The sequence below is a fragment of the Ursus arctos genome, unplaced genomic scaffold (genome assembly GCF_023065955.2).
Source record: "Ursus arctos isolate Adak ecotype North America unplaced genomic scaffold, UrsArc2.0 scaffold_18, whole genome shotgun sequence".
In the NCBI taxonomy this organism is placed as follows: Eukaryota; Metazoa; Chordata; class Mammalia; order Carnivora; family Ursidae; genus Ursus; species Ursus arctos.
In genome coordinates, this window is record NW_026622852.1 from 6,648,637 (window position 1) to 6,663,783 (window position 15,147).

The window sequence follows — 15,147 nt, forward strand, 5'->3', positions numbered from 1 at the left end:
GTTGCCTATGCTGTCCTCTAGGATTTTGATGGATTCCTGTCTCACATCGAGGTCTTTCATCCATTTGGAGTTTATCTTTGTGTATGGTGTGAGAGAGTGGTCAAGTTTCATTCTTTTGCATGTAGCTGTCCAATTTTCCCAGCACCATTTATTGAAGAGACTGTCTTTTCCACTGGATGTTTTTTCCTGCTTTACCAAAGACTACTGGGTCCATTTCTGGGTTCTCTATTCTGTTCCATTGTATTTTGTGCCAGTACCATGCTGTCTTTGTGATCACAGCTTTGTAGTATATCTAGAAAGCCGGCAACATGATGTCCTCAGCTTTGTTTTTCCTTTTCAACAATTTCTTGGAGATTTGGGGCCTTTTTGGTTCGATGCAAATTTAAGGGCTGTTTGTTCCAGTTCCTTGAAAAATGTCATTGGTATTTTGATTGGGATGGCATTGAAAGTGTAGATGCTCTGGGTAGCATGGACATTTTAACTATGTTTATTCTTCCAATCCATGAGCATGGAATATTTTTCCATGTTTTTGTGTCTTCTTCAAAGTCTCTCAAGAGTGATTTGTAGTTTCTAGAATATAGACCCTTTACGTCTCTGGTTAAGTTAATTCCAAGGTAACGTATGGTATTTGGTGCTATTGTAAATGGAATGGATTCCCTAATTTCTCTTTCTTTGGTCTCATTGTTCGTGTATAGAAATGCAACCGATTTCTGAGCATTGATTTTGTATCCCACCACATTACTGAATTGCTCTATAACTTCTAGTAGTTTGGGGGTGGAGTCTTTTGGGTTTTCCATATAGAGTATCATGTCATCTGCAAAGAGAGACAGTTTGACTTCTTCTTTGCCAATTTGGATACATTTTATCCCTTTTGTTGTCTGATTGCTATTGCAAGGACTTCTAGTACTATGTTGAATAATAATGGCGAGATTGGGTATCCGTGTCGTGTTCCTGATCTTAAGGGAAAGGCTTTCAGCTTTTCCCTGTTGAGAATGATATTCACTGTAGGCTTTTCATAGATGGTTTTTATGAAATTGAGGAATGTACCCTCTATCCCTACACTCTGAATGGTTTTAATCAGGAAATGATGCTGTATTTTGTCAAATGCTTCTTCTGCATCTATTGAGAGGATCATATCATTCCTGACTTTTTTCTTGTTGATATAATCCATCACACTGATTGATTCACGAATGTTGAACCACCCTTGCATCCCAGGGATGAATCCCACTTGGTCTGGATGGATAATCCTTTTAATGTACTGTTGGATCCTATTAGCTAGGATCTTGTCAGAATTTTGGCAGCCATATTCATCAGGGAAATCAGTCTGTAATTCTCCTTTTTGATGGGGTCTTTGCCTGGTGTGGGGATCAAGGTAATACTGGCCTCATAGAATGAGTTTGGTAGTTTTCCTTCTATTTTTCCAACAGCTTCAGGAGAATAGGTATATTTCTTCTTTGAATGTTTGGTAGAATTCCCTGGAGAATCCGTCAGGACCTGGACTCTTGTTTTTGGGGAGGTTTTTAATCACTGCTTCAATCTCTTCATAATTAATCAGTCTGTTTAAGTAATCAATTTCTTCCTGTTTCAGTCTTGGTAGTTTATTGGTTTCCAGGAAGGCATCCATTTCTTCCAGGTTGTTTAATTTATTGGCATAAAGCTGTTGATAGAAGTTTCTAATGATCCTTCCTATTTCATTGGTGTTGGTTGTGACCTTTCCTTTTTCATTCATAATTTTATTAATTTGGGTCCTTTCTCTATTCTTTTGAATACGTCTGGCCAGTGGCTTAGCGATATTATTTATTCTTTCAATGAACCAGCTTCTAGTTCTGTTGATCTGCTCTACTGTGCTCCTGGCTTCTAATTCATTGATCTCTGCTCTAATCTTGATCACCTGCCTTCTTGTGCGTGGGTTAGGCCTGTTCTGTTCCAGCTCCAGCTTCTTGAGGTGAGAATATAAAAACTGCCTTTTAGATTTTTCTATTCCTTTGAGTGAGGCTTGGATGGCTATGTATTTTCCCCTTAGGACTGCCTTTGCAGAGTCCCATAGGTTTTGGACTGATGTGTTTTCATTCTCATTGGTCTCCAGAAATTGTTTAAACTGATTTTAAATTTCCTGGTTTACCCAATCATTCTTGAGCAGGATGGTTCTTTGTTTCCAACTGTTTGAGTTTCTTCCAAAATTTTCCTTGTGATTGAGTTCCAGTTTCAAAGCACTGTGGTCTGAGAATATGCAGGGAATAATCTCAGTCTTTTGGTATCAGTTAAGACCTGTTTTGTGACCCAGTATATGGTCTATTCTGGAGAAAGTTCCATGTGCATTCAAAAAGAATAAGTATTCTGTTGTTCTGGGGTGCAGTGTTCTATATATATATTTATGAGGTCCATCTGGTATAGTATGTCACTCAAAGCTCTTGTTTCTTTGTTGATTTTCTGCTTAGGTGATCTGTCTATAGCTGAGAGTGGAGTGTTGAGGTCCCCTACTATTAACGTATTATTATCTATATGTCTCTTTGTTCTGGTTAAGAGTTGGCTTGTGTATCTAGCTGCTCCCCTGTTGGGGGCATGGATATTTATAATTGTCATATCCACTTGTCGGATACATCCTTTAAGAATAATATAGTGTCCTCTATCTCTAACTACAGTCTTTAGTTTAAAATCCAATCTGTCTGATATGAGAATTTCTACCACAGCTTTCTTTTGAGGTCCATTGGCATGAAAAATGATTTTCCATCCCTTCACTTTCAGTCTGGATGTATCTTTAGGTTCAAAATGAGTCTCTTGTAGACAGCAATGGATGTGTCATGTCTTTTTATCCAATCTGCAACCCTGTGGCATTTATGGGAGCATTTAGGCCATTCACATCGAGAGGGATTATTGAGAGATATGATTTTAATGATGTCATGTTGCCTGTGAAGTCTTTGTTTCTATAGATTGTAAATTTCTGTTCTGTATCACTCTTGGGGCCTTTTTACTTTTATAGAACCCCCCTTAATATCTCATGTAGGGCTGGTTTGGTGGTTATGAATTCCTTCAGTTTCTGCAGATCCTAGAAGGTCCTTATCTCTCCATCAATTCTGAATGACACCCTTACTGGATAAAGGGTCCTTGGCTGCATGTTCTTCTCAGATAGAGCTTTGAAAATACCCTGCCAACACTTCCTAGCCTGCAGGGCTCTGTAGATAGGTCTGACATTATTCTGATATTCTTCCCTCTGTACGTAAGGATTTTCTTCCCCCGTCCGCTTTCAATACTGTATCCTTGGATCTAATATTTGCAAAATGCACTATGATGTGACGTGGTGTAGGTCTGGTCTCATTGACCTTGGGAGGGGTCCTCTCTGCCTCCTGGACATGAATGCTTATTTCCTTTGCCAGATTAGGGAAGTTCTCAGCTACAGTTTGTTCAAATATCTCTTCTAGAGCTCTCTCTTTCTCCACCCCCTCGGGGATGCCGATGATTCTGACATTGGAACGTTTCATTGAGTCAATAATCTCCTGTAATCTACATTCTTGAGATTGGATTTTTTTGAGGCAAGTTTCTGTTTTAACTTTCTTTTCTACCATCCCATCCTCCAATTCACTAATTTGTTCTTCTGCCTCATTTACCCTGGCCGTCAGAGCGTCTTGTTAGACTGCATTTGATTCATAGCATTTTTAATTTCTGCCAGAGTCGCTCTCATTTCCACCTTAGAGATTCTATATTCTCGTTATTATTTTCGTTAATATTTTTTCAATCCTACACATCATCTTGACCATTGTTACTCTGAACTCCATTTCTGACAATTTGGTTATATCCATATCCATCAGTTCTGTGGCAGAGGCCACAGTCTCTGCCTCCTTACTTTGCTGAGGGTTTCTCTTCCTCGTCATTCTGATGAGGAGAGGTTGCAGGGATGCACAGAGCCCAAATTATTTACCAGCACCCAGGCAGTGTGCACTTGTTTTATAGGTACCTTAGGGATGTGGGCTTCTTGATTTTTCAGCCTGCCTTCTGGGGAAGGGGCCTGCTGTGCTGATACTCAGGCAGCCCTGTTTGGGTAGGGTCACCCCATCCCCTAGGAGGGGAGTTAGGGATGGGTACAATGCAACCCAGTATTTCCGGGCTTTTGTTCTCTGACGGCTTTCCCTGGTGGTTTTCTGTGGCTCTTCTGAGAGTCAGAGCAGCAGTGGCCATATCCTAGCCTCTGTCTCAGAACAGAGAGTTCGCAGTCCACTCTCCACTGAGCTCTCTTGACCACTTTAGCTCTGTTTCTGTTGGTGCTGCTAAAAACCCTGCAGTGTCCCAGGTTGTGCGCCCCACAGCCGCTCTCCCAGCCCTCACTTCCAGGGCCAGCACGTCTCTGTTCTTTGTGCTTCTAATACCGCGAGCTGCCCCCAGTTCCTGTGTGCTCCCGAGCTCCCTGTTTCAGTGTAGTTTGTGCGCACTCCGGAGCGCCAGTTTTCAGTCTGGTCCCGCACGTGCTCCCGAGCTCCCATTTTTAGTCCGGTTCCAGTGAGTTCTCTGGAGCTCCAGTTTTCAGTCTGGTTGCACGCGTGTTCCCAGGCTCACGGTCTCAGTCTGCTCTCTCGGGGGTGCTGGTCCGTGAGTCTGGCTGCTCCCCAGTGCAAGTGGCTACTGCTTCCTGATGCCCGAGCACTTCGGCTCCCTCCCCTTCCATTTATCTTCCAATATCTGTGAGTGGATTCACAGCTCCCCGCTTCGTACCTCAATATTCAGCGCTGTAGATATTTGTTTGTAGAGATCCAGACGTATCTTCCTGTGTCTCAGGCTGATTCCGCAGTTTTCAGGATGGTTTGGTAGATATCCAGCTCGACTCAGGGGACAAGCTGAAAAAGAGGTCCCCTACTCCACAGCCATCTTTTCTCCTCTTTGCAGAAAGTGGTCTCTTTTCTGTTCATAGAGTTTCTGCTACTCTTTTCTTCATTCTCCAGTTGCGTTCATAGGTATTCAGAATGGTTTGGTAGCTCTCTAGCTGAATTCCTGGGACCAGACGAACTTTAGGTCTCCTGCTCCTCTGCCATCTTGGAACCAGACCTCACTCTAAATATTTTAATTATTTTAGGCAATTCACAAACTGTACAGAAGGTAGCAGAGACTCAGACATTCAGTAAGGAATGCAGGAACAGTGTTCAAAATATATGCACAAGACTAAGGTTGAGAAGGGCACAGCACCTCAGGGGACATGGCACAGTCTGAACACTGGATGATGTTCTTATAAGGCTACCATTGGAGACAGATCTATCTGGTAGTCCCCACAACAGAATGGGTTCTCTGCCGCACATGTTTCTTTGTGAAATTCACTAAGCATGAGAAGGGTATTCAAATATGGCCACTATCAAATCCACTGTATTTTCAAAATGGAAGACTCCTATTGAAAGGAGTTTTGGTGTCACACAACTTACAGATCCTTGAACACCATAAAAATCTATTGATTTTATTGTTGTTGTTTTGGCACTATTACTTTATCATATTATTAGAGATAAAGGTAGCAGAGTCACATGACATACATACACAAAAAAAGTATGCAGACTTTCATCTGTGACTGTTTCTCTGGAAAAAAAAATATATAATAGCCATGGGTGACTAGAGTTTCTTGGATTTAGCTCCAATACAATGTGCTTAATAATTTCTCATTTTAGACCACAGTTGTGAAACAATAGGTATAATTATTTCTTAAATAGATTCAATTATAGTCCAGGAGAGATATACAGCAGATTATGAAAAATTCATGCAATGCAATGAATAGAAAGAAGGAAAAAGATGAAAATGTAAGTTGTGAAAATAAAATAACCCTAAAAGTGAAATTAAGGTAGAAAACACTTGTCTTGATATCTTGTCTGTTTTTGGCTCAGGTCATGATCCCAGGGTTCTGGGATCGAGTCCCACATCAGTCTCCTTGCTCAGCGGGGAGACTGCTTCTCCCTCTGTCTGCTGCTCTCCCTGCTTGTACTTGCTTACTCTCTCTCTGACAAATAAATAGATCAAATATTTTAAAAAAGAGAAACAGTTAAAGGATATTTCATTAAAGAATTACTGTAAAATAAGCAATAATGGCAATTAAACATATATATAATGAGTGTAAGGGTTTCCTACATGCAAACCTTGTACTCTCTCTTATTATTAGTTTTAAGATATGTCAAAGCACAATTCTACTTAAAAGGTATATCAGGGATCAATGCACACAGCCTATATTTTGCAGTTATCTGATGATATTCCCTAATCTAAGGAGAGATTTTAAATATTATGTAGCTACAATGTTCATCTTGAAGAATGTATGGCTATTTATCATAATCTCCAGGGGATGCAGTGTGTTTGGAAAACACATATTCAATACTTAGATTGTTGTAAAAATAAACTATAAAAAGTAAAAAGTGATAGATCTTCTCTAGTGTAGGCCTTTACAGAGTAGAGAATGAATAAGCATTGTAGAGAATCCAAGAAAAACTGCTGTAGAGGAAGTGCTGGACTGTGTACCCTCACATCAGAGTCTATAACTATGATTCTCTCAACCATTTGGCAGATATTAATGAGAAGTGAATTTGGATTACTCTCATTGGCAATTATGAAGGGCACATGTTTCCTATGTTAGTAAATGCTCTATCAAACTGAATTTGATATGGGTTTGCCAGCCTAAGTAAGGTAAGAAATCTGAAAGTGATTTTCACACATAACACACTGTAATATAAGAAGTTGTTACTACCCATACTCTATTTCTAACCCTTACTTTATCTAATTCGATGTTAAGAGTTAATACTTCCTATCACACTTCTTGCTGATGAGTAAAGATAACAGTTGTTATATTCCAAAGGTTAACCATGAAGATGTTTCAAAATAGGTGACTAAAAATAAATTATTGGTTCTTAAGTTAACCAGGTTGAGGATATAAAATGGTCAAGAAAGTAGTTTTAGAGGATAAATTGTAGATAACTACAGGGACAGTTACCCATCCTTCATCATACTTGGAGATGGAACTTAAATGATTTGTGGGAGGAAAGAATGAATTTGTGTATCTGATTTGAAAAATCCAAATATTGTGATATAGGTAAGCCAACTGTGGGCAGACTCGCCAGAGGCTATTTTGGGGACAAAGGATATATTGGTGGTTCTTATAGGGCATATGTGGCCAAGAATAAGAATAGCTACCTAAGTGGCTGTCTTTCATTCTATAGAATAAGGCCACCTATTCTATAGGGCCACCTAGAGGAACAAAACAGGCTTGGCAGGGTACAGGCATACCTTGGCGATACTATGGGTTCAGTTCCAGACCACTGCGATAAAGTGAATGTCACAATAAAATGAGTTAAATTATTATTTTTTTGTTTCCCAGTGCATACAAAAGTCATGTTTACTAAGTGTGTAATAGCATTATGTCTTAAAAAAAAAAACACTGTATGTACCTTAATTAAAAATGCTAACCATCATCTGAGCTTTCAGGGAGTCATCATCTCTGATCACACATCACCCTAACATATATAACAGTAATGAGAAATTTGAAATATTGTGAGAATTACCAAAATATGACACAGAGACAAGAGAGCAAACTCAGTTGGAAAAACAGTGAGTGTCAATAGAATCATTCAAAACACTGTTGTCACAATCCTTCAATTTGCATAAAATGCTATGTCAGCAAATTACAATAAAGTGAAACTCAAGAAAATGAGTTACACCTGTAATGTTATCTTGGAATTCTTGCATTTAGCAAAAGGAGTAAGGAACCAGTGAGAGAAGTGATAAATACAATATTATCCAAGGACATTATAGGAAAAATCCTAGCTATAGAGGATATAATTCAAAAATAAAAATAATACCAGAAGAAGCTTCAAAGGTACTTATTGAGAAAATGAGTTTATTTTAGGTACATTGCCAGGCCAGAGATTATAAAGGCAGCTCAACCAAAAAAAAAAAAAATTTTTATCAGATTAAAGTCTTGTCTCACTCCTATCCCTAATAGGGATGGAGGAAGAGATATGGTTTTAAAGAAGAAAAAAACAATAAAGTTCCCTTTTATGATGCCTCCTGACTACAGAAGGTCTTTGAAAAGGAGAGGGCAGAAAAGTTTTATCTTTGAGTAAAAAATGAAGTGTTGATTATTATATGGGTCTGGTCATTTGTAATTTTTCTTAATGTAAGACTGTGTTCTCTGACTTAAAGGATGAAAGGCCTTTTAAATTATACCTAATAGTGAGCATAAAAATCATGAGGACTATAAGAATTTTCATCTGGGATCAAGGAAAGAAGTCCACTGGGGGAAAAAAAATATTAAGGGGCAGCTGGAATTAAAACTAGTTTCATTTTTACTGCATCCTACAAGTCATGTTTGTTCACATATTAGGAGTGTGTGTGTGTGTGTGTGTGTGTGTGTGTGTGTGTGTGTGTGTGAATAAAAAACTTTTTTTTAAATTCTGGAATTGAAAAATTGTCAACATCAAGGTCATTGAAATGTTGAAATTATTTTCCCATACAACGGTGAAGAAATCTCAGTTTCATTCACTTAAAAAAAATTAGCAAATCACTAAAGAAAATGAATCCTGGCAGAGGGTTTACATCATGACCTGATAAACACTAAGCATCTATAATACTTATGAATAAGAAAGAAAAGAAGCTGCATTCATGTTTGTTTATCACATTACAATGTAATAGCAGTTTGCTCTCATGAAATCCTGGACATCTGCACTTGTTTCAGGATATCATCCCTGCAATACACAGATAAGTGTACTTCCATTTTTTTAAAGCATCAAACAACAATTGGTGTCACACCTGAGGTCAGGGAAGGTGTTTAAAAGATTAAATTGAGAATGACTGGATAATAACTAAAATATGAAAGCATGTTTGCCTTTAATACATGTTCCTACACAGCTCTCTCCCAGGACATCACACCTACATCTAACAAATCATTCATAAATATCTACCTCAGCCAAACAGGGCACAATTTACAAACAAATGAATTCTGTTTTTTCATTCTGTGTCTACGTTACTAATTCTCCTTTATGACTTCCAGTGCATATTGCTCCAATGAAACAACCTCACAGAAAAGCTTGTTATAAAAGTGGACTTTAGGGTGTATTAAAAAATTATTGTGTGTAGACAACAGCATATTTAAACCAGTTTTCTTTGGAACAGATGCCAGCTGGCAGGGAAGAAAGCATTTTATTGAGTTCTGTAACCAAGACAGTTTATGTGTGCTCTACAAATACAGTGTTACATATAGGACACTTTATTGCCAGTATTGGGTTGAAAACAATTAAAAACTGCTTGACTAGACGTATTATATTTTGGAATTTCTGTTGTTTGTATAGTAAAGAGAGTCTGCATCAGAGGTTCTGTAGCAAAATAGTAATCATTACTAGAACCAAAAGCAGATTTATTATATTGAATGCAAAAAAACCACCCCAAAAAACAAAAAAACTAAAAAACAAAACAAACAACAATAACAGAAAAACAAGATGAACACTGCCTGTCAGATAAAAGGTTTGTATAATATAGTCAGATGTGAATGACTCTTAAAGGTGAAACCTAATTTTCTGTAATGATGATGAAGTGTAATGCACTCTCTGCTTCTGAAGATTATGTACTTGCTGGTTTGCAACCATGTCATGTGCTTTCCTGGTGTAATCTGAAACTGGCCCCGGTACCCAGAGGGCAAAGAGAGACCAGAGAAAGAGGCTGGCCAGTCCAGGTTGGTAAATGGCAATTTTAATAATAACAAAAGGAACTTACATACTGTGCTTGTCTTGGGTGATGGCAAAATGGATGGATTCCTGCACCTGCTCTCCCAATCTTAAAAGTTATATAGAGACCCTGCCTGGGCTCAGTCACATATACCATGCAGGTATTTTCAACATTACATCACTATCTCGAGTCTATGTCTTTGGAGTGAAGCAGCCTCTAGGAGCAAGAAAGGTAAGCAGAACTCACATTCTAAGGACAGGAGAGAGACAAGCAGCCTCTGAGTGCCCAGGTCTGGCTCAAGAGTAAACTGACAGTCATATCTTTTTGGTGACGTTCCCCAACAGTACTGTTGCATGCTATAAAAAATAAATATGTAGGAAATCCTGGTCTTTCTAATGGTCCAAATGGCATGCCATTTAGAAATGATTTGGAAACAGAAGCAGAGCAAGTACCTCTTTTTATAATTACCCTTTCGAAAGGTTGAAATTGGCCATCATGTCCCCTTTGAATTTACTCCTCATTGCTAGCTATACTAACTTTCCTTAAGAATGTGTCATCTTACATTGCAATTGTAGTGCTGTGCAGTTTTGGCACTATTCCTAGAGTAGAGCTTGATCAATGTATGATAGAATCCTGGGCCCTTTCTATCTTCTGGATCTGTATGGTTATTAAGATTATATTAGTAGACATTAATTCTCTTAATATGGTGGACTAAATATCCTGAAAAACCTTTCCAATTATAAAGAAAGGAAATCAAAAGAAACGAAAATCTGCCACCTGAAAATACAAATACATTTTGAAAAGCCTTTGAGAATGTGTATGTAGATTCATAGGTCAATGAATGAACTCCGTGGGGCCACAATTAAGTAGAAGCAGGATCGCACAATGGAAAGCTGTAGTGAAATTCTGAGTGCCCTAAGGCACTGGTTAGTCTTTGTAACTGTTGGTCTTGGATAGTAATGGTTGCAAAGTGGATATGGTAAGAGAAATAAGGTGCTCTTTTTTTTTTTTTTTAAACTTCAATGTCCTTGGAAAACCAAACACTGGTATTCCTACACTTGCTTCTGAGACACTACAGACTCTGTATTTGCATGTGATACTTCAAAACTGGCCATTATTCTAGGCATTGGAGTTCCACTTGCCTCAGCACTGAAAAATCACAGAAGAAGAGTGAATTAATTCCACAAACATGGAGGGTGTGGTTATTTTATAAGATTTAAACCTTTTTTGATAGGAAGACATAACAATGACATTTGAATGGGTGAAAGACTACTTTTTTATATAGCTCCAGAGGAGAGAAGGCTGCCAGGCAGAGCCACACAGGGGATTGATCTGGGATAAGATAGTGTCGAGTCACAGCTGTAGGGAGCATTTTATGTATAACAAGTGGGGTGGAGTTAAGTAGGTTTTGTGGGTTTCCTATGGATTAGCTGATCTGAATAATTTCTGGAAGAAGGGGATAGTGACTGCCTCTGGTTTTCTGGTACCTGGCCTGGGGCACCTAAGGCTGCTGCATTCTGGCCTGGAGAGTGAAAACCCAATGACCATGATGGAAGTATCTAGAATGTGAATTTAATTGGCTGCTCAAGAAGGGGAATTGATCAGCCTTCAGTCAGGGGCTCAACACTAGGTAAACATAGCATCCTTTTAAAAAGTCTATTATAGTGCTTACAATATTCTAAACACTTGCAGAGGCAAATGGGGGAAATTTTAGAAAACATTATGATAAAATATGAAATAAATATTATAATTATTTTTAATCTTGTAAATAAATGTATAGGGGAAGAATGCTAAAATGTTAAAAACTATGTTAGAACTCTATTATATGACGACATGTCATTCTTAGTTCCATTCATTTAAGAGCAGTGGAAACCACAGGGCCCAGTCATAAACCTTCAAAGTGGAACATTTTGCATTCACACAGCTGAATTTGCACTTCTGTGTGCCTGTCATTAATTCTCATTCTTACTTCTCATTATTTCTCATGATCCATTCTGACCACATGGCTGTAGTTCTGCTCTGAGTTTACCTTTATCAGCTTTGCCTACTGTTCATTATCCCAGAGCTGATCTTCAAACTCTATAATCCCAGGTCTATAGAGAAGTTCTGAAGAGATACCTATGGGCACCCTGTAAAAGTTTTAGCATACAGTGCTAAATCATGACAATGGCCATGGTTTATAATAATTCTTTCATGTTATTTTATTGATACCAAAAATTAGTAGCCACAATTTAATTATGTTGCATAATAAGTAATTTTTCAGCATAACTTTTGAGCATTCAGACCATTCTTTATTTAGTGCAAATTATATGAATTTGAGATTTCAAACTAAAATGTTATTTTCTTTCCAGAATAGAATAATGAGAAATACGTCAGTGTATGGGCAAGTTTAGAGATATCAGTTTTTCCATTTTTGTTTTTTGATCCATTTTCTGTTTGCTTGCTTTGCTTTGCTTTATAAGCCTGCTTTTATTGGTGTAATCTGCTTTGTAACGTAATAAATGAGTTTTCTAGGAAGGTTGAATTTGCTAGTCTAAAAATACATGTAGTTCTGATGGAAAAGATAAATAAACAGGAAAAACAAATATACTATAAAGCCTGTAAAGAGATACAATTCTAAGGCAGATAGCAATTTCAAGCTGTGTTGAACAGCATGATAATCTGTTTCTGCTTGGTAATAAACACATAATCTGAGGTGGGTATTAAACATTGGTACCAAATGTGATATTAAGGCTTGGAGTGAAATCTGCCCGATTTGTCCAAGTGACTGATGGACATCTCACATTGCTAGGTTTTCTGGAACACACCAAATTCTCAGCTTCAGAGAAAGATGGCATTAGCTTATGATGTAGATCCTTTAATGACTGTGTCCTTATATCTTTTTCTGCATTGCTCTTTGCCTGGACATATCTCTCTCAATTCTATCCAACTTATACAAACTTCTCTTTCTAGGAAGTACCAAGCTACCTCAATCTTTACCACAGCCCTATTGATGTCTGTGAGCTTAAAGAATTCTCTTCAAAGGTAATTGACTTCATGAAATTTGGCCTTGATTTTCACTAGTCTACTGCAGTCAAACTTCCCTTTTTTTGTCTCAGTATATGCATTCTTACTCTTATATATTATTATATGATATTAAAATATATCATACATATAATTTAAGAAGAAGGTCATGGTCAGAAATGATGCATGGTATAATAGAAGAAAACAATTTAAATAAGCAGTCAAGGAGTCTGCCACTTGCTTTTGAAATTCCTTTGAGGGTATTAAGTAACCCCATCAAGATACAAGATGGAACTCACTTTCTCCACCTGTGATATAGCGTGTTCGATGAGTATCATACCTTTAATTGCTCATCTAGTTTCAAGGACAAACCTATAATCTCTTTGTAAAAAGAAAATTGAATTCAGTGCTAAAAAGAAATGAGCTATCAAGCTATGAAAAGACATGGAGGAAACTTAAAGACAATCTATTAAGTGAAAAAAGCCAATCTGAAAAGGTTACATACTGTATGATTCCAACTATATGACATTCTGGAAAAGACAAAACTATGGAAACAGTGGTTGTGAGGGGTTATGTGAAGAAGTGAAACACAGGATATTTAGGGCAGTGAAACTATTCTGTGTGATGCTATGGTAATGAATACATGTCAATACACATTTGCTCGACCCATAGAATGTACAACACCAATAGTGAACCTTAATGTAAACAATAGACCTGGATAATAGTGATGTGTCAACATAGCCTCATGCACCACTCTGGTGGGAGATGTTGATAATGAGGGAGGTTGTACATGTTTGGAGGGTACATTCCTCTCAATTTTGCTGTAAGTCTAAAACTGCTTTAGAAAAACAAAGGTGTTACATGCAACTAATGAATCATCGAACTTTACATCAAAACCAGGGAGGTACTTTATGGTGAATAACATAATATAATAAAAATTTTATTATAAAAAAAAGAAAAATAAAGTCTTTAAAAAGAAAAGAGAGAATTGGTGACATGCTTTTTTTTTTTTCCTTCAGAGAAACTTTACTGTTCTGCCCTTTTTTCACTCTTCTCAATTATTCTTGTGTGGACTGGTCGTAATCTTTTGACCCAGGATCCAGTTTTTTTACTCTTCTTAGCCCTTTTGGGTTAGATATGTCCTCTGAACCATCTCTTTGGTCTCTATTTTTGCCCATACCCAGGAGGCTTGAAAAGAGAATAGAAGGGTGTCAAACACCTTCCACTGTTGTCTCGCACTGAAATAATGCTCTCAGACACCAATCTGAGGTGTCCTGCAGGGCTGCCTCTACAAGGGAGAGTAGCAGCAGCTGAATTCTCCACATAGTATTTATTTATTTATTTATTTATTTATTTATTTATTTATATCTATCAGGAAAGCAAGGACAGATGTATTAAAATATGGGGAAAGAATATCAGGAGATGGCCATTATCTTGAAGATGGAAAGCAGGCCTGCACCCCCTGTACCCTCCTCCACTCAGGGGCATAAAGGGAGGCAATCATAGGATAAGGGAGGAACCGGATGGTTGAGCTAACAATCCCCGGAGGCAGAACGGGTTGTTGAGGGTTACTTTCTTTCGTAGCTCCTTATCTATGCCCTGCTGCAGGATATGATGGGATCCTGTTCTTACTGGGCCATTGAGTTCAACAGCCAAGAATAGGAACGCTGCTGACATGTAGGTTGCTCCCTCAATCACTTCTTAGGGTTTACGATACATTTTTTTTTAAAGATTTTATTTATTTATTTAACAGAGATAGAGACAGCCAGCGAGAGAGGGAACACAAGCAGGGGGATCGGGAGAGGAAGAAGCAGGCTCATAGCTGAAGAGCCTGATGTGGGGCTCGATCCCATAACGCCGGGATCACGCCCTGAGCCGAAGGCAGGCGCTTAACCGCTGTGCCACCCAGGCGCCCCTACGATACATTTTTTTAACAATAACTTCACATTCCATTTACAAGATCACCTGCAACTCCATCACCAAGCCATCCATTTCTGCCAAGACCTCAGGTGCACTTAGGCTGAGTGTAAAGAGAACCTTGAGTGACAAGAAAGCAGTGGATCCTAGCAAGGGTCTAGATACTGATACATTAACTGGGAATATATAAGATTAGTGGATGAAAATGGTGTATTGAAAAAGAATAGAAATTCTGAAAGTAAAATTATTAAACTATTTGGAGAAACATAGCCTTTTGTTTATGGGAGAGAAATAAAAAAAAAAAAAAGCAAAATTCTTCCAAAAGTATAATGGAGGGCGCTTGAGTGACTCGGTTAGGCGTCTGCCTTCAGCTCAGGTCATGATCCCAGGGTCCAGGGTTCGAGGCCCACATCAGGCTCTCTGCTCAACGGGCTCCTGCTTCTCCCTCTCCCTCTCTGCCTGTAGCTCTGCCTGCTTGTTTCTTTCTCTCTCTGTCAAATAAATAAACAAAATCTTCAAAAAAAAAAAAAGTATAATGGCTAAGAGCATAGATACTTA